This window comes from Molothrus ater, unplaced genomic scaffold (genome assembly GCF_012460135.2).
Source record: "Molothrus ater isolate BHLD 08-10-18 breed brown headed cowbird unplaced genomic scaffold, BPBGC_Mater_1.1 matUn_MA566, whole genome shotgun sequence".
Lineage (NCBI taxonomy): Eukaryota > Metazoa > Chordata > Aves > Passeriformes > Icteridae > Molothrus > Molothrus ater.
Window position 1 is genome coordinate 13582 of NW_023416741.1, and position 22282 is coordinate 35863.

A 22282-nucleotide genomic window follows, 5' to 3' on the forward strand; every position below is an offset into this window, starting at 1 on the left:
CTAAAGAAGAAATGAAAATCTGTGGACTGTTGACTTTGCAAATTTCTACTAAATTTATCAGACAATGGGGCATTTTTAGTTAGATTATAGAGCAAATTAATTCCTATGGATAACTTGATTTGGATAAACCTGTTGATTTCAAATTAAAACTGCCAGCATGTACTAAGTGGAAATCTGAATGCTCACTTCTATGAGGTCTGAATTATGAGATAGTCATTGTTCGCCATATTAACAAAAATTAACATTCTGGCTATTTTTTTTTACTTACAGTCAGCTCTTTGATACTCTCTGTAACAGCAGAAAGAGAGTTTGTAGCAATGTGAACCATGGGTTGGTGGAGCATTGCAGAAGGCTCCTACGCCAGCACTAAATGTTCCCATTTACCATGGCATCACTTCTTGCCTTTAATTCCGAGCTACAGCTCATTTCCTGCAGTATAGATTCACACTTGTAGTCTGTATTTGCAGCTGGTTCTTATTTCCCTGTCCAGAAAAAAGTCAGGCTTGGATCTCAAAAATAAAACGAAGAGAGAGTCAGGTTCTGGATAGGTATAGCAAGAACTAAGAGATTTTTTTGCAAATATGTTGAAAAGTTTTTTTTACATGCTGCAAAAACAGCAGATTAAAGACTTGCACTCTAACTTGCAAGCTGAGGTTTGCCTGTTCTTTCTGGACTGATTTCTTGAGACCAGACACTGAACCTAATCACTAAGAAAATCAAAACCACAGGAGTAGTGCAGCTGTCCGGCCAACGAAAGATGTCCCAGCTAGCTCACCAGCACAGCTAGCAGCACAGGGGGCACTTCACCCGATAGCGCCTCAGGCAAACGCCCAATGTTATAGCTGCAGGCGCTGGCAGGTGCAGGACAAGGCCGATGTGTGGCTGCAGTCAGCAGGGAAAGAAGAGAGCGCTCTCTGGTCGGGGCAAAGTCCAGGTTATTCCAGATCCCAGGGAGGCCAGCAACTGAAGAGAAAGGGGGAGAGATTACATAAGGTTATAAAGGGGGTGGGCGGCAGGGGTGGAACCAGGTTGGGAGCAAATAGGAATCCAGGGGGGAGTGGGTAACATGGAATTGACACACCGGAAAGACAAATAAAAATAACTTGCAGGAGGGTCCCTGCCCCCTGATCCAATCACTCTGAGCCCTGGATAGAAGTTTCTGGAGAAAAAGGTGGAGGCAGGGAGTGACTGGCAGGGCACTGGGGTGGGGTTAAGAGAAGGATACATTCGGTAACCAGGGAAACTGGGGTGGAGTGTAAAAAGATACAACGGTTGCTATAACAACTGGGGTGATAACTGAGTAACTGGGAGGGGAGAGAGAACCAGGGCAGGACCATTTTAACTTAGAGAGGGAATGGAACAAATCAACACAATACAACAGAGTAGTTTGGAGAATATTGTAAATTATTCTGTCATGATGCTTTTTGCCTAAAAGTTCTGGCCATCATCCGATTGGAGTAATTAGAGGAGACAGAAGCCATCATACTGTGCCTGTGCACACAATTCCTCCCCAGGAGTAATCCATGAAGAAACGCTGACAAATCCACACCAGCAGCTGTTGCCACACAGTCATGAAGCAGAGAATATGTATTTCTGCTACACTTGGACAGCCGAAGATGCCTCTGCTGAGCTAATTTTAGTGACTGCTCACCACAGATGAGACCTTGTGGTCAGTCTCCAACAAGTCAGGGCGGTTAATATTCTCTCTAAATGAAGTAAGTCTAGCAATACATAGACCATGGAACCTGAGGAAAGCCAGCAGCTGTGGGAGATTTAATTTGTTTCCGTATCTTTCTTTTTACTAATTTATTGCAGTCTACTATTTAAAGAATGGAAACTTTTGGCATACCATTGGCTGGAGGGCTGGTCAATCTTCCATTCATGACTCCTCTGAAAGCATCACCCCAGTGTTTTTATCAGTAACTCTTCCATCATCATGGCTCACACAGAATTTCCTACAGCCCTGGAGCTCCTGGTCAGTGCTAGGATGTGGGGTCAGGGAAAGGCACCAGGAGAAGGGGGAGAAAGCTGTGTGCAGAGACTGTGTCAGCTAAAGAGACATTTGTTTCCTCTTATTTGACTGAATGCCTGCCTTGTGGAGAGCTTTGTGGACAGTTGGCTAGCTGAGAAAGGTCATGTAGACATGATACCGCTGGTTAAGATAGAAGAAAGCAAGTCTAGGAGTCAGCAGTCAGTGTCCAATCACTGATGTGACCTTGCTGCAACATTAGGATGGGGGAGAGGATCTTTTGCCAGAAATATGGAGATAGTTTCAGCAGAATAACCACAAGAATGTAGAATTAATAACAAAATAACTATAAGAAAATAGAAGTAGGCGTGGTTGCCCGATGAGTAATTAACCAATAATGAGCTCAGCTTTGCAATATGTATAAGCTTCATTAACACCAGTATAAATATGTGTGAACTATCAATAAACTTTGAGATTTGCTGGTCACTCATATTGAGTGCTGCATTTCTTCCGCCTATCCGACAAATGGTGACCCCGAGACGTGATATCGACAATGGCAACCACAGTGGATCGGTGTAGGAGTTCGGGTCCTGTCACAGCAAGGACGGCGAATAGGCACCGCTGAAAGCACCATCGCCCTGGGTGACCTCAACAGAGAGCCCGGCCGATACGTGCTGCCGAGACCTTGTGGGGCTGCAATAGCGCGCTGACGTTTTTAAAATGGATAGAGAAAGGCAAGCAGCATATGATTTATTTACTAGCTTTTTACAAAAGCGTCAGGTTAAGGGCACAGATTTGCAGAAAGAGCTTCCTGGGTTGTTAGCTTATGGGTATGAACAGGGACTTTTTCAAAATCCTCACACAGTACATGAATTAACAGAGTGGCGTAAATTTGGGGACAAAATGTGGCAAGCAGTTAATAGATGAGGATAAAACTGCAAAAAAGTTGGGTAAGTTGTGGCGAGTTGTGCATGATGAGTTATTACAATATCAGGCAGAAGGAAAGGCTGCTAAACAAGCTACCGTGGCACATGAAAAGAATAAAGGTTATGGAGACTGGTTTAACTGTCCTTTACCTCCTGCCACGTCCACAATCATTTTGCCACCAGCATCGGCTCCTGCTTCAAGCAGCAGCTCACCCCCCGCCTGTGCTACAACAGCACCGTCTGCGCTGCCTGTGTCAAATTCTCCTCCTCCTAGTAATGAGCCGGTCCCTGGGTCAGAGAGTGACCTAGCGGGGGCCATTGCACGGGAGCTAAGGAAGGCATGGGCTGCAGCAGCAAAAGATATCATGGATACGGGGGATGAGGAGGCTATAAAAGCAGCCATGGATGTTGCTTGTCCGGTGATATATTCTCCCGTGGCAGGGGGCGGGTTTCAAGCAACAATAACTGCCCTAGACTGGAAATTGTTGTCACAGTTTACGGTCTACAGTTAGTCAATTTGGGGTAACCGGTGAGCCCACAAAAGAAACGCTTGATTATATCTGGGGGACTCAGGTTTTGCTGCCAGCTGATTGCAGAGGAATAGCGAAGCTTATCTTCACTCAGCATCAGCAGCTTTTGTTTAATGCACACTGGCAATCACTCTGTCAGGAATGTGTAGCAGTAATACAGCAGCCAGGCGATCCGTTACATGGGGTAGCCCCGGAGGAATTAATGGGGCTCGGGCCTTTTCTTCGGACAGAAGCACAAGCGTTAATCGGTCCTGATAAGTGTCGGGAGGCTATGCGTCTGGTGCGGTTGGCTATAGATAGGATAAAAGAGCCAGGGGGAATTCCTTCTTATATGGGAATAAAGCAAGGAAGAGATGAGTCATTTGGAGCTTTTATAGATAAGGTAGCCAATGCTATTGAGCAGGCAGGAGTCCCTGATTTCATGAAAGGGACATTGTTGAAACAATGTGCGCTCCAAAATAGTAATCAGACTACAAAGAACATAATAAATACCCTAGGAGCTAATTGGTCTATAGAAGAAGCTTTAGAACGATTGGCAAATGTGCCCGTAGGGACTCAAGCAATGTTAGTAGAAGCTATTAAGGAGTTAGGAGCAGGATTACAAAAACAGGCAGAAGCTTCACAAAAACAGGCAGAAGCATCGCCAGTGTCAGGTATTAGCCGCTCTTGCTCCCTTACAAACAGTGGCAGCAATTACTCCACGGGCTTCATCTGCTGGGGGATTCAAATGCTACCGGTGTGGAGGTATAGGACATACGCGATGAGTCTGTCAGGCAGTCAGCGTCTGGTGCCAGAATTGTCGGTTGGATACCCACAACACTGGAGCCTGCAGACGCCGCTTGGGAAATGGGAAAGCCAGCGCGCCCACCAGCCGCCGCGCCCAGACACAAGTAGCTGCTGTCAACACCTCAGCTCAACTTCCCTTCAACCAGCCACCGCCGGGAGCCTCGGATTGGATGTGGCAGCTGCAGCAGCAGTAACCTTGATGACCACCCACCGGAAAAGGTTCCGACTGGAATAAAGGGACCAATCATCATTGATGGATTACCTATGGGAGCTTTACTTCTGGGTCGTTCCTCGGCTACCATGATGGGATTATTTGTTTTACCTGGAGTAATAGATGCTGATTATATGGGGGAGATTTGTGTTATGGTGCATACTCTTTTTCCACCTATACAAATTGAGAAAGGACAAAGGATAGCTCAATTGATTCCTTTGGAACAAATGGCTAAAACTTTACCTCCTCGTCAAACACAGTCGAGAGGGGAGCGAGGATTTGGTTCCACTGGAGGACTTACTTTATTAACAATGAACCTGAATGATCGACCAAAGTGCACTGTAATACTGGATTATCGGGGTGAAAGGCAAACCTTGGAAGGATTATTGGATACTGGAGCTGACTCCAGCATTGTGAGTCCAGATTTTTGGCCCCACAACTGGCCATTGCAGTCAACCACAGTGCCAGTAACCAGAGTTGGAGGCCTGACACTTGCAAGAAAATCACCCATGTTATCTGTAACTATTGATGGAAAAAATTTGTGGAGTGTTTTATCAATTGTACCTTTGCCCCCTACTGTGCAGTGCCTTATTGGTCAAGACATTTTGGCTCAGATGGGAGTAGCACTGACAAATGAGCACCCGTTGGGCTAATGGCCATTGCGTGGACTTTCCCAATCCCATTAACCTGGACCGCGGACGTTCCAGTGTGAGTGAAGCAATGGCCACTAAAAAGGGAAAGTCTGGAACAAGTTCATATACTAGTACATGAACAATATACACAAGGTCATTTACAGTTGTCAACAAGCCCATGGAATACCCCTATCTTTGTTATTAAAAAGAAGTCGGGGAAGTATCACTTACTGCATGATTTGCGGGCTGTAAATGAACAAATGGAGCCTATGGGAGCTTTACAACCAGGATTACCTAATCCGGCTATGTTGCCAAGAGACTGGCCACTTTTGATTGTTGATCTTAAGGACTGTTTTTTCACTATTGCTCTTCATCCTCGAGACACTCGGGGTTTGCTTTCACTGTGCCGGCTTTAAACAGGGAAGAGCCGGACAAAAGATTTGAATGGGTTTCTCTTCCCTGGGGCATGCGCAACAGTGCCACCTCGTGTCAACTGTATGTTGACAATGCTTTACAACCTTCGCGGCATGCCTGGCCTGAAACAATCATCTATCATTATATGGATGATATTTTATTTGCGCAGCCAAAACCTTTTACAGGCCAACAAATTCAAAAGATACATGATGCCTTTAAGCTACATGGATTGGCTGTAGCTCCTGAAAAAATTCAATTATCTGCGCCTTGGAAATATTTAGGATGGATTTACTGATCAAATTGTTACCCCCCAGAAATTGCAATTAAATATTAAAATACCTACATTGCATGATGCTTAAAAGTTACTTGGTGATCTGCAATGGCTGCGCCCTATTGTAGGCATCCCTAATGAACTATTAGATGAACTTCGACCTTTGCTGAAGGGAACTGATCCGGCACAGCCTGTTCATGTAACTGCTGAGCAGGTTAAGACACGGCAACAGATATTGGACTGTGTCACACAAGGCAGTGTTCGGAGACGCGATCTTAACCTCCCCATACAGCTGACAGTTTGGTGTGGAACTAAATTTTTACTGGGTGCACTTAATCAGCAAGACAGAAAAACGGGGGAGGTATGGGCTTTGGAATGGATATCTCCTCCACCTCAACAGCATAAAACCCTTCTTCAAAAAATTGAAATTTTAGCTGATTTGCTCAAAAAGGGTCGTGAACGGGCGTTACAGATTACGGGAAAGGAACCTGATCAGATACGGATACCAATGAAGAAGGATACATTGACCTGGTACCTGACAAACAGTATGGAATTACAAGAGGCTCTGTTGGGAGCCGGTAGTGTGATTGCCACTGATGATATTCCCAATGTACCATTGAATTGGATAGGACAGTGGGGTTGGATTCAATGTCCAAAAGGATCACGAAAGCCCTTATTGGATGCTATAACTGTTTATACGGATGCAGGAAGAAAATCCAAAACTGCTGCAGTGACCTGGCAAGAAGAGGGACAAGGGCACCATCATATACTCCAAGCTACCGAGTTGGACACTTTGCAAACGATGGAGCTATTGGCTGTTGTATGGGCTATGATGCATTTCTCTGGGCCTCTCAACATAGTGACAGATTCTTTGTATGTTGCAGGAGTGTGTGAACAAACAGAAGATGCCTCTATAAAAGAGGTTCAAAACAGGAGGTTGCATGAGCTGTTTATACAGTTGCAGAGGGCAATTAAACTGAGGAAACATTCTTTTTCTGTTATCCATATCAGAAGTCACAAATGGGAGGTTGGTCTAGGAGAGGGTAATGCACGAGCAGATAAGCTAGTCTCAATCACACAAGCAACTCCAATTCCCAGGCAGACTATAGCCAGAGAGGCACATTCCATGTTCCACCAATATGCAAAAGGCCTTCATAGAGAATTTCAGATATCTATGGAGGAGGCACGGGCAATAGTCAAAGCCTGTCCCATATGTAGTCATCACAATGGAGGCTGCAGGTTAGGTCTGGGAGTTAACCCAAGAGGGTTGAAAACAAATGAGACCTGGCAAATGGATGTCACACATGTCGCTGAGTTTGGAAGGATGAAGTAGGTGCATGTTACCATAGACACTTACAGTCATTTTATATGGGCCACAGCACAAGTTGGTGAGACAGCAGAGCAGGTAGAGAGACATCTCAGCAGTTGTTTTGCAGTAATGGGAGTGCCACAGTGCATCAAAACAGATAATGGGCCTGCTTACTGTAGCAAAAAAATAAAGCAATTCATGCAAATGTGGGGAATAGAACACGTGACAGGCATCCCTAATTCTCCTACAGGGCAAGCGATTGTAGAGAGAGCAAATGGTACCTTGAAAAGATATTTAAGTAAATACACAGATATCAGAGAGCCACAAGAAAGATTGTTAAAGTGTTTGTTTGTTTTGAATCACTTGTGTGTTTTTGGGGAAAGTAAAGTTCCTGCTGTGATCCGTCACTATGTACAGGAAAAAGATGGTGTGAAACAAGATGTATGGGTAAGATACAGGGATCCTAAAACAGGACAATGGCAAGGTCCTGCTAAAGTGTTATATTGGGACCGTAGATATCTTTGTGTTTCTACCCCTACAGGATCTCTGTGGGTACCTGCTAAATGGACCCGAGCAGCTGTGTTTGATGGAAGACCTCGATCAGCTGAGCGAAGAGGATTGTCAGCGAGTGGAGACGAGGCTGTTGATCATCCTTCGATCAATACTTCTTAAACTGACAGGACAGTGTGATTTTGCCATCGATCGAGCAGGTGATCGGTGCAAATCTGTTGATAATATATTAAGCTTGCTTTCGTTGCTTTCTATATTTGAATCTGAAGGGCCTAAGATTTTAGCTTGTATTAAGTGTCAAGATAGACATTGTGCTGCATGGGTACTGCTTTTTTGCGGGGGTTGTCAGGAAACTAAGTGGGAGCATCAATCCCAATTACCTGAATTGTAGTGTAGAAGCTGTGATTTCCGTTGGCGGTTAAACTCCTGGCAAAGAGAACGCAAACCGTGTACAGGGTTACCTGGCCTCCAAGGGTTACAGTTGTATGAATCCCCAGAACAGAAGATCCTTGCGTGGTTTAGGTGGGAAACACAACACTTAGTTGAACGTGCTTTAGGGCAATCTCAGTGGTGTATTTTGCAGTCTAAGTGTGGTAAAAATATTCCTCTGTCACAGTCAAGCGTGATAGGTCCTATTTCAGGAGGTCAGGATCCCAACCAAGTGTGGGATGATTGTGTGAGAGAACTAAAGGGGTTAAGTCTGGGCAAGTCAAAGGGAAAGAAGAGAAGAGGAAAAAAGAGATATTCTTAAAGGTTTGTGACAGACATGCTTTGTTCCAAAATGTCTGGGTGGTTCATATTAGTGCCTGGAAAGATCAGGGTGATATGGAGACCTTATGCTATTGCTTTATTAATTTTCACTTCTTTTGTGGACAGTGTAGACCATCAGGCATGGGCCCCACTTCAGCCCAAGACTAACATATGGGTCACCCTGGCAAACTTAACTAAACAGGAGGCTATTTGCCTGTCATTATCTTCTCCTGGCAATTCATTTACAACCTGCTTGGTTGGGTTACCAGCAGATACCTGGCCATGCCCCTCACATGTACCCACCTCTAGAGTCAACAATTAGAGCAAGTGTGGATAATTGGGATCAATGGGTTTCTCATTTTCCTATAGCACCATAGGAACCCCAAGAATTAGAGCTGTTAGGGTCAGTGATGGCAGATGCATGTATTAATTTTAACCATAGAAGCCAGCTGCCAGCCAAGAACCATTCCAATATTGTAACTTCCAGCATGGCTGTCTACCGAAATGCATCGGCCTGGTGCAATTATACCGCAAAGAAAGTGTCAATCTCATCAAATGACCCTATTCAATTGCCAGCAGGATACTTCCTGATATGTGGGGACTGTGCTTGGCCCGGTATCCCATCAATGCTGCACGGGGGACCATGTACACTTGGACAGCTGTCTCTACTTACACCTAACATGTCCATGATACTTAACATGAGCCGCCACCATCATCGAAATAAACAAATGGCTCATGCATTTGCTGCAGACTGCAGGGACAACATAAAATTCTGGTCCCCAGTGGCCATAGTTGCAGCATCTTTCTTGACTCCAGGGGTATCAGCAGCAGGTGTTCATGCTATTTTAAACAGGCTGGGATGTTGGCTGGCTAAGCAAACTAATGCTACCTCTTTAGCAATTTCTAGCCTTTTGCTTGATGTTGATTCTATTCGCCATGCGACACTTCAAAATAGGGCTGCAATCGATTTTCTTTTACTTGCACAAGGCCATGGTTGTGAAGAATTTGAGGGCATGCATTGCATGAATCTTTCTGATCATGCACAGTCTGTTCATTCTCAACTCTCTGAGTTGCTGAGGTAAACTGGGAACCTACAGGTAGAATTGGGCTTTGGTATTGATGGATGGCTCAAATCATTAGGCCTGGGATCATGGTTACGCTCTATTAATAAGGCCAGCATTATAGTGGGAATTATAGCTTTTTTAGTAGTATTAATTTTGCTGTGCTTTTGCATATGCCTGCAGAACATGGTGCAAAAGATGATATCTGCCGCATTCAATCAGACCATGCTTGTTCAACAGAAAAACGGGGGAAATGTGGAGAGCTTTGTGGACAGTTGGCTAGCTGAGAAAGGTCATGTAGACATGATACCGCTGGTTAAGATAGAAGAAAGCAAGTCTAGGAGTCAGCAGTCAGTGTCCAATCACTGATGTGACCTTGCATCAACATTAGGATGGGGGAGAGGATCTTTTGCCAGAAATATGGAGATAGTTTCAGCAGAATAACCACAAGAATGTAGAAGTAGTAACAAAATAACCATAAGATTATAGAAGAAGGTGTGGTTGCCTGATAAGTAATTAACCAATAATGAGCTCAGCTTTGCAATATGTATAAGCTTCATTAATATAAATATGTGTGAACTATCAATAAACTTTGAGACTTGCTGATCACTCATATCGAGTGCTGCATTTCTTCCACCGATCCAACACAGGTCTCATGCTAAATTGGCTGCGTGGGGTTTTTTTGGTGGTGGGGAGGGTCAGAGATGCAGACACAGACACCAGCTGAAGGAACAGTGTAATTTACTGTAATGCAAAAGTGCAAAAAAGAGTCAGGAAAGGATAAGCTAAGCAATGCACCTCAGCATTATTCCAAAAGGGTGCCTCTGGTGATTAAGGAAGGTACATCACCAGGTACCCCAATGCTTTCCCCTTCATCCAGAGCTGCACATCAGCTGGGGGAAGCTGTCCCAGCCAAGCCCTGCAGAGCCACGGCGGGAACCGGGAAATCCTGCGGTGCCTCCACCTTTGCTGGCCACGAGGCTTCCGAGTGCGCTGTGAGAGTAGCCCGGCTCTGATAGTGCTGGACGAGCAATGTGCCAGAGCTTCTGCTGGGGGGACAGCTGGTTTCATTCTCCTCTTGGCTTTCTCCCTGAGCCTGCCTAGGAACCAAGGGAGCTGGCTTGGAGCCAGCACCCCCAGGCAGGGCCAGATGTGGCCTTGTCCAGATTCTAAATGCTGAAAGGTTTCCCCAAGGAGCGGATACCTCGATCCTACTGCTAACAACACTTTGTTAATGGGTGGATACATAGATCCAATTGCTGTCTGTGTCCTTACAAAGTGCACCAGTAGGGTTGAGTTGCTGAGCACATGCACAGTTCCATGCAATGCCTTGTGTTCCTGGAAGCTGTACATCCCAGTCTCCTCTGCAGAAGACACAGGCTATGAAAACAAGGCCCAGTTGTTACCTACTTTTTTCCCCTCAGGACTTGTTAGACACAATATTTTTTCAAAGGATTGCATTTGCCTCTCCTCAGCTTTCTAATTTAAAGAAGAGAGCTGAAGGAGTTTCAGGCATGCGAGTGCCTGATCTCTCTTTCCCTCTAAAGGCTCTGCCTCTCAGAGCCCCAGTTACCTGTCGGTGCGTTGGCATGGGAGTCATTCATTCCCTAAACTCCACTGCCTAAACACAAGTGGACTTCAGCTGCAAAGCCTCTCTTTGCAGTGGGATTGCTTTTGCCCTACAGCCTCCATGGGCAAGGGCTTTGTGGGAGCAGGGGTCATCAGTGCCTGTGTCCTGAAACAGAGCCAGGAAAAGGAGCAGATCCTGCTGCCTTCTGCTACTGCTGATCCCAGCAGCAAGTCCCCTGGCAGTTCCTTCAGGGAGCTTCACACAAAGGGCTTCCATCATATTAGTGCTTGTGAGACCTTCTTGATTCCCAGTTGTCCTGGATTTTGGAGCATCTCAGCCCTTGTGTCCATGGCCTTTCCTTCATGCCCAGCCTGCAGCAGTCACAGTCACTGCTGCCTCCCCCTTGCTGCTGCTCATTTGCCACAGTGCTGCCAAAGGCAGCGGAGCTGGCTCAGGATCCCTGCTGGCTTCTGGTCTCTGGGATGAGCTTCAGGGGGACACTTGGAGCACTTCCTAAAGAGCTGCCCGTGGGATGGGGGGTGGATTTGTCCTCCCCGCTGTCAGAGGCTGAAATACAATAGCTTATGGTTTAAACATTTTCATGAAAGACTTTTGCCTACTACAGCAGAGCTGTGTTACAAAAGCTGCAGAGATGACCACCACACCCTGAATGGGGCTCTGGGAGGCCCTACAGGGTTCTCTGATGAAGAGGAGATAAAGGAACAGCTCAGGGGCATTCAGGAAGCACAAGCCAATGCCTTCAGGGTGGAGATGACGGCCCCAGGGCTATCAGCTGCCAGGTTCACACAGAGCTTGGCACCAAAGCTGGGGGCCAGAGGGGCTTTGGGTGAGTGTTGGAAAGCCTCTGGTGAGAGGCAGTGGCCGCCCATCCTCTGCTGGGCAGGGCAGCCCAGCTGTGGGGCCCTTCACCAGGGGAAAGCTTGTCCACAACAGAGGGGGTGATGTGCCCCATCAAAGGGCCCCCAAAGGGGTGCCCAGACCCTGCACCAGAGCACTGCAGCACGATGCCACAGACGCTCAGTGCAGCAAGGGACAGTGTCCAACTGGCCCCCTGCAAGGGAGGCACCTGGGCATTCCCACCTCCCAAAGCGTGTATTAATCCAGGGAATCCCTCACTCGTCAGGACGTGTGGCAGTGTGGTGTGGGACCCTCACCACCAAGGAGACCAGATGGAGGAGAGCAGCGAGACATGGTGGGACCCTTGGATGGGTGATAAAGCTGTCACACATAACCCCTGCCACCCTCTCCCTGTCCCCCCACCGCCCATGCACACTTCTTTCTCCTCCTCTCTTTTCTCTTTATTTCTCTTTGCCTCTTTTACTATTCAATAAAATACACTAATTTAGCACAAATCACAGAACACCCATCGCAGCTGACAAATGGCATTTCTTGCAGATCGCTACACCAGCACTGCTGATCCACAAATACACAAGAACCAATTTCAGCTGAAAAATGTCATTTATTACAAATTGCTACACCCACGCTGACAATACAGAACTATACAAATCTCAATTTAGGTTAAAACCAGGAATTTATTAGATTATTACAACCAGTCTGTGTAAAAATATACAAATACTAACTTCAGTTAACAAAACTAAATTTATTGCCAACCTCCACAACAACTCACTATACACAAAGATCAATTAAGGCATTTAACAACTTAATTTATTACATATAACTACAAACGAATGAATAGCAACACAACTATATATAGCAAACAGAACTAAACACAGATATAACAACGTCCATGTATACTTAGATAGAAATATACACAGAGATGTAATTACAAACAAGTATGTATACATACATGTACATATATACAGAGCGTACATCCCTAAACACCACACATACAGAAATAGTCCTATACAAGTAGCAACCCAAAAACGTGCATATCCAAATGATAATCCATCTCTAGACATTTCTACGTAACAGACATGTCTAGAGATGGATAGACATATCTATCCAAATGGATAATCCAATTCTAGACATGTCTACACGGAACTCAAAGCAGAGGGGGATCCCAGCTGCCCCATCTTCAAAGTCTCTCGCTCGGTCTCCTCCTGCCGTGCAGAGCAACTCTCCCAGACAGCGACAGCAGATGGGACATCTGGCAAGCAAAGGGAACACTGAGTGAGTATGGGCAGGTTTCCCTTGGCAGCAGCTGCACTTCCATCAGGGAAGAGGAAATGTCAGAGCCTCCCCAGGGGGGTCGGAAAGAGAAAGCAGCCGAGCGGGCCAGGCTGTGGTGAGCGCAGCCGCGGCGGGACTGTCCCGCAGCCCCGGCAGCCCGGCAGAGCCGGCACAGCTCCCGGGCCCTGCCGGCACAGCTGCCTGGCCCAAGGACAGCCCCTGTGCCAGCCGGGGCAGCTGCGCTGAGCAGCCCCAGCACGGGCAGGGCCCGCTCCTGCCCCGCCGGGCAGTGCCCACGGCCACAGCCCACGCCAGCCTCAGCCCCAGCCTGCCTCCCCGGGCCTGTGGCCTCAGCCGGGCTCTCTCCAGGCTGGCAGCAGCCGGTTCCCGTTCACTGCTCTTGCTGCCGGCCTTCAGCTCCTCCCTGCTGGCTCCCGTCAATCTCCGGCTGTCCTCAAGGTCTTCCTTGCAGCTGTGGCCAAAGTGGAGGCTCTGGAATTGCTTGCAAGGCCTGGCACAGCTGCAGTCCCGGAGCCCTCTGTGCTCCCTGCTGGTCCCCTCCGTCCCCTCAGCCCCGCCATGCTCTCAGTGAAGCCCCAGCCCCCTTCAGTTTCTTCAGCCCCTCACAGTGCTCTCACCCACCTCAGTCCCTTCTGAGCCATCCCGTCCCCTGAGACCCGCCAGCCCCTCAGCCTGTGCCACTTCCCTGTCACCTCAGTGCCACCATGGCCCTCGGCTGCCCCACAGCCCTCAGCCCCAGCAGCAGCTCAGGGTCACCGTCCCTTCGGCGCCACCGCCCCCTCAGTCCCCTCAGCCCCCTCTGTCTCACCGTCCTTCAGCAGCTCCTCAGGGGACAGTGCCTGGGGCCAGCGGCAGCTCCCACCGCTCCAGGGACAGCCGGGGCTGGAAGTGCTGCTCCGCCCGGCCCGGCCGCCAGCTGGGACCCAGCACAGGGACAGGGGACACAGGGGGCACCGGGGGAAAAGCAAGAGGTGAAAAAGGCAGCCGAGGGGGGAAAGAGCTAAAAATGCAGCCTAGGCCTACACAAACAGCAATCTATCCATCAATCTCTCCATCTAAACATTCCTATTCCTCTTACTCTATAACTATACACATTCATAAATGTAACGTCATACATATCTATATTTTTTACTCTACACATATAAAAATCTAACTCTGAAAATCTATAAATGTAAATTTATAATAAAATATAATTATATCACATCTATAACTATATACATATCCACATTTAACTATACAGATCTATCAATATATGCCCATATAAATACAACACTATCATCTATAAATGGAACTATAACCACTAATAAATAGAACCACAGAAATCTATAAACATATCTACAAACAGAGGAATTCTACCTGCCCGATGGCCACAGGCTCTCCCCTGTCTCTTCCTGCCATGCAGGGCAGCCCTCCTGGAGATGTTGGTCAGATGGCATCTGGGAAGCAAAGGGAACGCTCAGTCAATATTGGGCCTTGTGCACCTTTCCCTTGGGCAGCAACTGTCCTTCTACCAGGGGCTGTCAAAGATGGCCTGAAAGGCAGACTCTCACCTGGCAATTTGAAGCAATCTGCCCCTTAAAGAACAGGGACCATTCCAAGTGTTCAAAAGTGTGTTTCAAAGCATTGAAGTATCTTGATAAAGTCTCAGCCCCCGCAGTGCAAAGGGCACCCAGGAGAGCTTGAAACACAGACAGTCCCAGCTGCCACAAGGAAGCCCAGCCTTGTTCTTTCTCTGAGCTGACAGAGAGACCTCAGTCCTCGCTGAAATGGCTGAAGCCGAAGGTGCTGGGAGCTGAGACATGAACCAGCTCCATTACCTGGCATCTACAAACTGCCCTCTGCAGTGAGCAGCAGCTGCTCCACCTCGACCATCAGCTCTGGCAGAAGGGCTGGGAGGGACAGAGCTCCCTACGAGGCCTGCAGGCTGCACCAGCTCTGCTAAGGAATGGATCCAAAGTGCTCCTTCTCTCCTCTTAGGTCTCACTAATCAGGGGTCATTCAAGCTTTTCCTTTTGTTACTGGAGTTACTGTGATTTTTCAATTGGTTGACCTCTGCTGTTGTGCTCCTTGTTTTTCTTGTGGGTCAGGACCAATACCAGCAGACTGGTATTACATTTAGTCAGTGATTTGGACTTCTACCCTGACTTTTTGCACTTTTTTTCCCCCTGCTCCTTCAAGAGTCGCTCAGCCTGGCCTCTCCTGGCACCCTGCAGCAAATTTATCCACCAACTTCAGCACAAAACTGGGACACCCGAGTTGGTGACACAACTCCCACAAGGTCAGGTTTACTCCCTGCTCTCTTGCCCCAGCAGAGGACTCAGTGTCAGAGCCTCTGGAGAAGCGTGGAGGGCAGGGCTCAGGCAGGTTGTGCCCATGCAGGATTTGAACTCAAGGCACCAGGAAGCACCAAGCCTGCTCAGAGCAGCCATCTCACAGCTCTCTGAACCAGTGGGGGCTCTGTCCTTATCAGGCTCCTCGGACTCCTGGGAACTGTTCCTGCAGCTCTCCGTGCCAGATGAAGCTTCCTCTGCTGCAGCTCTGTTCACAGGCTCCCCTCCTGAAGAATCAGGGGCAACACCAACATTGCCCTGAGCAGAAAAACAGAAAGAAAGGAACCCAAAGATCACTCACTAATTTGCTGGAATCATATCAGGGATACAATAACTCTCCTTCTCCACTCCCAAAGGACACGGAGCACAGAGGAGGGAACACTGCCCCCACGGTTCACATGACAAGCCTTTTTTAAACTCAGGATTCAGGGGGCCAAGGTGAAACTGAAGCTCTTACAAAATGACCTTTGAGACAAAACATGATCGCAGAAAACCAGAAGACTCCAAGTGGGGGGACGTGCCCCCACGCTCTGACCCTGCCTTACCCCAGAGCTGGGAGAAATCAGCCAGCGCAAAGCCAGGGGCTCTCCTTGCTGCCAGCACGGCTGCCAGCAAGGGCAGAGCTCGCTCCCAGCCCTGCCCAGGGCTGTGTGCTGCAAACCCACAGGCAAAGCGCACATTTCTGCCTGGGAGTCTCAGCACCCCCAGCCAACTGCTCACACAACCCATCACAAGGTGCTGCTTCTCGGAGCCCTCTGCTGCTGCCCCACGTGTGTGATCCAGGCAAACATTTATGCACCCAGGGTATTTCCAGGATCACATTTGTGATCACTGGCAAAAATCTGTAAATCGGGAGGGTAGGGAAAAAAAACAACCCAAAAGACAGGAAAAGCCAGACAACCAAGTAGTGTTTCTATTCCACTGAGGAAGTAAATGTCCACAACAAAGCAAATTACCTTTGGACACAAAGATATTCTCACTATGACCAGTTTCAGAATATTCATCTCTTCTGCCATAGCCCGTTCATCAGAACCCTAAAGATTCTAAAGATGGTTCCAAGCCTGCAATTTTTTTTTTTTTATTATGGAATAAAAAGCTTCTCTAAACTGCTACGTGTGACTTTACAGAAGACAAAAGTCATGCCACTTGAGAATAAGGTATTGGTAAATCCAAAAAATCCCACTCTCCCCCTTGAGTCATAATCACAAATGTACTGCAGGCAATGGGTCAGCACATCAACAGAAAGAGAGACAGACATTCTTTGGCCAACACGTGTAATAATCTGCAAAAGGACAGAGAGCTGCAGCTCCAGCCCAGCCCCAGCCACGGCTCTGGGAGCGCCTACACGCACGGCAGGGCTCACACAGCAGCTGCAGCTGCAGCCCAGCCCTTGCTTTGCCTTGGCCTTCCCACCCAAAAGAGGCACAGCCCACATCTGCAGCTGGAACAGAGGCACCTCTGGCACGCCCCTCCCTGCACGGGACACTTGGCCTTCAGTGCCACTTCTCCAAACATTCTTCTCTTCTTTCCCAGCAAGTAAAACCTCTTCTTCATTTCTTCTTCATCCCCTCTTTCAGAAACCTTTCTTTACCAAGAATAATTCAATAACTAAATAATGATGAAATAAGTTCGATTAAAGAAGCCTTTGCTTCTCAACCGTGTAACAAGGTTCAAAAGCTCTCAGTCCAGCCCCTTTTATCCCCATCCAATGGAATTACCTGAGCAGTGGAAGATCTTTCAGACAGGGACCTCCTGATCTCCCGAATCATTTTCTCTACGGCAAGGCCCAGATCTGCTGGTGGCCATTCCTCTTCCCCAGCTGTGTTCTGTGCTGAGCTGGAGGCTGTCCATGCTGCACAGGCTGCACTGACGGCAGGAGCGCTGGGCCCTGAAGTGCCCGGGGTGGCTGCAAGAATCCAAACGCACTGGTCAGGCTCCCCAACGTGGCTGTGGGACACAGCTCTAGAGCTGCTGTGGATCAAACATCACGGGAAGCACACAGGGAAATCAGGCAGAGAATCTTTTGGCCTCCTAGGTGCCCTTTCCTAGTAGGCTTGACAACTTCTGGCCGAGAATGACAGAGCCTTGCGGCAAAATACTTCAAACGGTCACTTTTCACGACCTTTTGGAAAAACAAGGCTCCAACTCTTTTTGTACCTCGTGCCTCGTAGGCTGGGGGCTGCTGCTCCCCGTGGAGCTGCTGGAAGCTGCAGGGCTGGATCACCAGCACCTCCTGCTCGGCCGGAGGCAGCTGCTCTCCGCAGAGCTCCTGCGAGCGGCTGCGGGGCCCCTCCCGCCCGAGCGGCAGCGGCCGCTCCCCGCAGAGCTCCTGGAAGCTGCTCGGCCCCTCCCGCTCAGCCGGCAGCGGCCGCTCCCTGTGCAGCAGGTGGAAGCCGCAGGGCGGGCGCCGGGCGAGCAGCGGCCGCTCCCCGGCTCCTGGAGGCAGCCGGGCCGGGGCCTGCGCAGCTCCCGCCCGTCCGGCAGCGCCCGCTCCCTGTGCAGCAGGAGTAAGCCGCTCGGCGGGCGCCCGGCCGGCAGCGGCGGCCGCTCCCTGGGCAGCGGCTTGAAGCGACCGCGCCTGTGCCGCCCGTCCGGCAGCGGCCGCCGGGGGAGCTTCTGGGAGCCGCAGGGCGGGCGCCTACGGCCCTCCCGGCCCGCCGCCGGCCGCTGCCTGTTGGCCCTGGTCAGGCGCTTGATGCGGAGCAGGAGGTCGGGGCGGTCGCGACGAAAGCAGGGGTTGCTGTAGTGGAGCCAGGCCGCGGCATCGCCCGGCGCAGGCGAGCCGAGCCAGCCCGGCACCTTGCGGAAGCCGTAGCGGTAGAGCTGCCGCACGAAGCTGCGGAACTGCGTGGCCCTGAAGCTGTGCGGCACCGGGGCCGGCCCATCGCCACGGCCCCTGTGGGCGTGGCCCGAGCTGAGCAGCTCTCGCTCCAAGAGGGAGCGGTCGACGAGCAGCCCCTGGGCGCGGCTGTCCCAGCGCACGGAGCGGACGCGGGGGCTGTTCACCAGGCGCCAGAGCTTGGCGGGGAAGGTGCTGGCGCTGAGCCCGGCGGGCAGCGGCAGCTCCGCCATGGCGTCGATCGCCGACTGTGCCCACAACGCCCGCAGCGCAACGGCCGCGGCTGCACCAGCGGCGCGCGGCCTGAGGGGGGCGCTGCGCTCGGGCCCGCGCGCGCCCAGCGCGGCCCCGGCGCGGGCCGGACTTGGCGGGGACGAGCGCGGCAGAGCCGGGGCTGCGGGCACAGCGCGGGCGGGGCGGCTCGGCAGGGCCAGGTGCGAGCCCCCTCTTTCTCTGGCTGCAGTCATCCTTCTGCATTGGCTTTGCAGCACAACCCCGAACCAGCAAGACAAGCGCTGGAACTTTCAGAAAGGTCTAAATTGAAGAATCCCATCGGAAAGTCTTGCCCTTTGTCCAGTAAAGGCAAAATCACTCATTTCCGCGTGCCTGAAGGGACGGAAAAGATGTTAGAAAGAGCAACTTCAGTATTTTAGTTGGGGTTGCACACAGAGTTCCCCACTTTAAAGTAGAAACGTTAAATCGGAGAAGGGGAAATGGTGAAGAGAATTGACATTCTTTTTGCCCCTTTTTCCACCAACTGGTTCTTTCTCGCGGTCCCCACCTGTCTTCAGCAGATTTGGCACATTTTTGATTCTTTGAAGATAGAAGAAGCAACAGGAAGGGGCAGCAAATTTGTCAACATTTTCATCAAAGCTAAAATCCTGCTCCTGGAAGGATGTTGCTTTACGCAAGAGGTTAATTGCCTGCAGTTAAAGTGTACTCATGCTGGTGTTTTCACCAAGAGGTTTTACATTTTTCTTTCCTCAGTAAAAATTTCTTTTTTTTTTTTTTCCCAATCAGAGGAGACTTACAACGCAAAATCCCTTCTGCAGCCAAGTCTTTTCAATGTAACCTAACAAAGGTGGTCTTGCAATGATCTGTGCTTAGTGTCACTTGTTATTTTTATTTTAAATCCTCTCTTGAACTAGAAACAGTTTTCATAGCAGGAAAAAAATAGACTTTTCATCTAATTTAGTTTATGCCCTTTTTTAAGGGGCAGTGGGGGGGCACTGGGGCTTTTTAAAATGTCTTTACATCATTTAACCTTGAGGGCTCAGCCCTGTCACTTCAGTTGCTGCCCTGAGGGTGACATGCTGACACAGGGATTGTTGGTCTCATCACATTCTGGAGTGGTTTTTTACACTGATTGTTTTAAAGATGCTCTGTCATCTCTGTGTGCTGGCTTTCTCAGAAAAATTAAAACCCACTACCAGAAAATGTCTTCCCAATTCATCTTAAATAGCTTAAAACAGACCCTGAATTTCGAATGATCCACCTCAGTGGGATGTGGTTTGTCTGTCTTTAAACACAGGGTAACAACCTTCACAAAAATTATCCCAGCAACTGAATTACTGCACAATTTCTAATGAATAGGCAAAAAGGAGAAGACAGGAGTTCAGAAAAGAAGGGATATCTTTCTTCATGTTTCATGGCCCTTATTTCCCATGTGTCCGTCTATGTGGTGCTTCATCAAGAAAAGCCTCATTTTGAAGACCTCCTTTGTAATCTCTGTGGCTCTTGAGAAGCACATGAATACTAGCCCTGTGCCCTACTAGGGATGAGGAAACACGTGGCTGAAAAGTGGATTGTCCATTGGAATCTCGAGTCACACATGTAGTATACTTACGGTTACATTGACTTCTCCACAGTACTCTGTGGCTAAGAATGAGAAGTAACCCTTAGCTGTGTTTTAAGGATACTGAAACTTAAAAAGAAGTGTGCTTATCTTGTGTCTGGCAGCATGATTCTTCCCCATGACTCTTTTCTGTGGTACTGTTAGAATTTAATGTCAGTTACAAACTTCACAAGGTAAATGATGGACGTCACATTTCAGTGTTTGGGCCAAAAATTGGTTTAAAAATTAACAACAGAAAAGGTTGTTAATTTTCAGGAAAGAAAAGTCCTTAAAACTGTGGTATATGGTTTTAGATTAAGATTTTTTTCTAAAAATGACTTCTTTCCCCTTTAAAAATAATTTGTAAAGAACATAACTAATGTACAGGCCTGATCATTTCAAGTATTATTTTTCCATATCTTTCCTTTTTCCCTATATGACACTGTAACTTTTGAATCAGTTTTTACCACTTTGAAAATGCAATTTTAGTGTTTTTCCTACTGGTGAATATTTACCAGTTCCAAGTTAAAGAACAGAGAGTTCTGAAAGTGAAATATGTTTTATGTAAGTATTTTTTTCACTAGTCTCCTGGTATTACATGCAACAGGGGCAACATTGAAACAGTCTATACGTACTTCTTTTTGAGAAGCTGTTAGAAATTATTAATATTTTCAGTATATCTGCCATACATTAGTGTGTGTTTCAGCTGAAACTCTCCTCTGGGCTCTACTGCTAGCATTTAAGATCTCCTTGCACTGCAGGAAGACACAATTTTCACTTTCTGATTTGTACACAGCTATGTCACTGCCTTCACCTTTTCATCTCACATGCTTTGACAAATTTTCCTCCTGTGACAGCAGTATCCCTTAAGGTGATATAGGTGTGGTGGGCATGCAGCACCCAAACACTTCCTGATCTTCTGGGAGCTGGTCCTGAATCCATCCTTTCCTGTTTATTTCTACACTATACTGAATCATGATTTTAAAAGGGTTAAGATTTTAGCTGAGGCTTGGAACCAATTCGTATTGAAGTTAGATACACCAACAATAGGTTAATGATTATTAGATGCTTAAGCTAAAGCTAATTGTTTTATTATGAGCTCATTTGTAGAAGGAAGTGGAGCAAGCGAACCATTCTAGGAACATACTGAAACCAGTAAAACAATGCCCAGCACCTGGACTCTGTGTCAATCCATCACGAAGCAGGGGACCTTGGATCATGCCAGAGGGTCACAGAGACCTGATGAAGACATTCCTGACTTCATCCAGGGGACCACTGTGTGGAGAGCTTTGTGGATAATTGGCTATCTGAGAAAGGCCACTTCGATGTGATACCGTTGGATAAGGTTCGGGGAAACAAGCAGGGGATTAAGTAGTCAGTGTCCAATCACTGACAAGGGTCATGGTGACCTTTGCTGCAACATGAAGATGGGGGAGAAAATCTTTTGCCAGAAAAATGAAGATAGCCTAGGTAGAATAGCCACAGGAATGTAAACATAGAAACAAAATAATCAGTAGAGCATAGAAGTAGGTGTGGTTGATTCATGTGTGTTTTAACCAATAATGAGCTCAGCTTTGCAATATGTATAAGCTTCATTAACACCAATATAAATATCTGTGAGCCATCAATAAACTTTGAGATTTGTTGTTCACGCATACTGTGTGCTGCAATTCTTCCGCCGTCCCGACAAATGGTGACCCGAGACGTGTTTGCCGGTAGCCACGGTGGATCGGTGTAAGGAGTTCGGGTCCTACCGCAGCAAGGACAGCAAGGACACTGCTGAAAAAGGGAAAGTGCCGTCGCCCTGGGTGACCTCAATGGAGAGCCCCGGCCGATACGTGCTGCCAAGACCTTGAAGGGCTGCAAGAAGCGCACTGTTATTTTTTCAACATGGATAAAGAAAGGCAAGCAGCATATGATTTATTTACTGGCTTTTTACAAAAGCGTCAGGTTAAGGGCATAGATTTGCAGAAAGAGCTTCCTGGGTTGTTAGCTTATGGGTATGAACAGGGACTTTTTCAAAATCCTCACACAGTACATGAGTTAACAGAGTGGTGTAAATTTGGGGATAAGTTGTGGCAGGCAGTCATAGATGATGATAAAACTGCAAAAAAGTTGCGAAAGTTGTGGCGAGTCGTGCATGATGAATTGTTGAAATATCAGGCAGA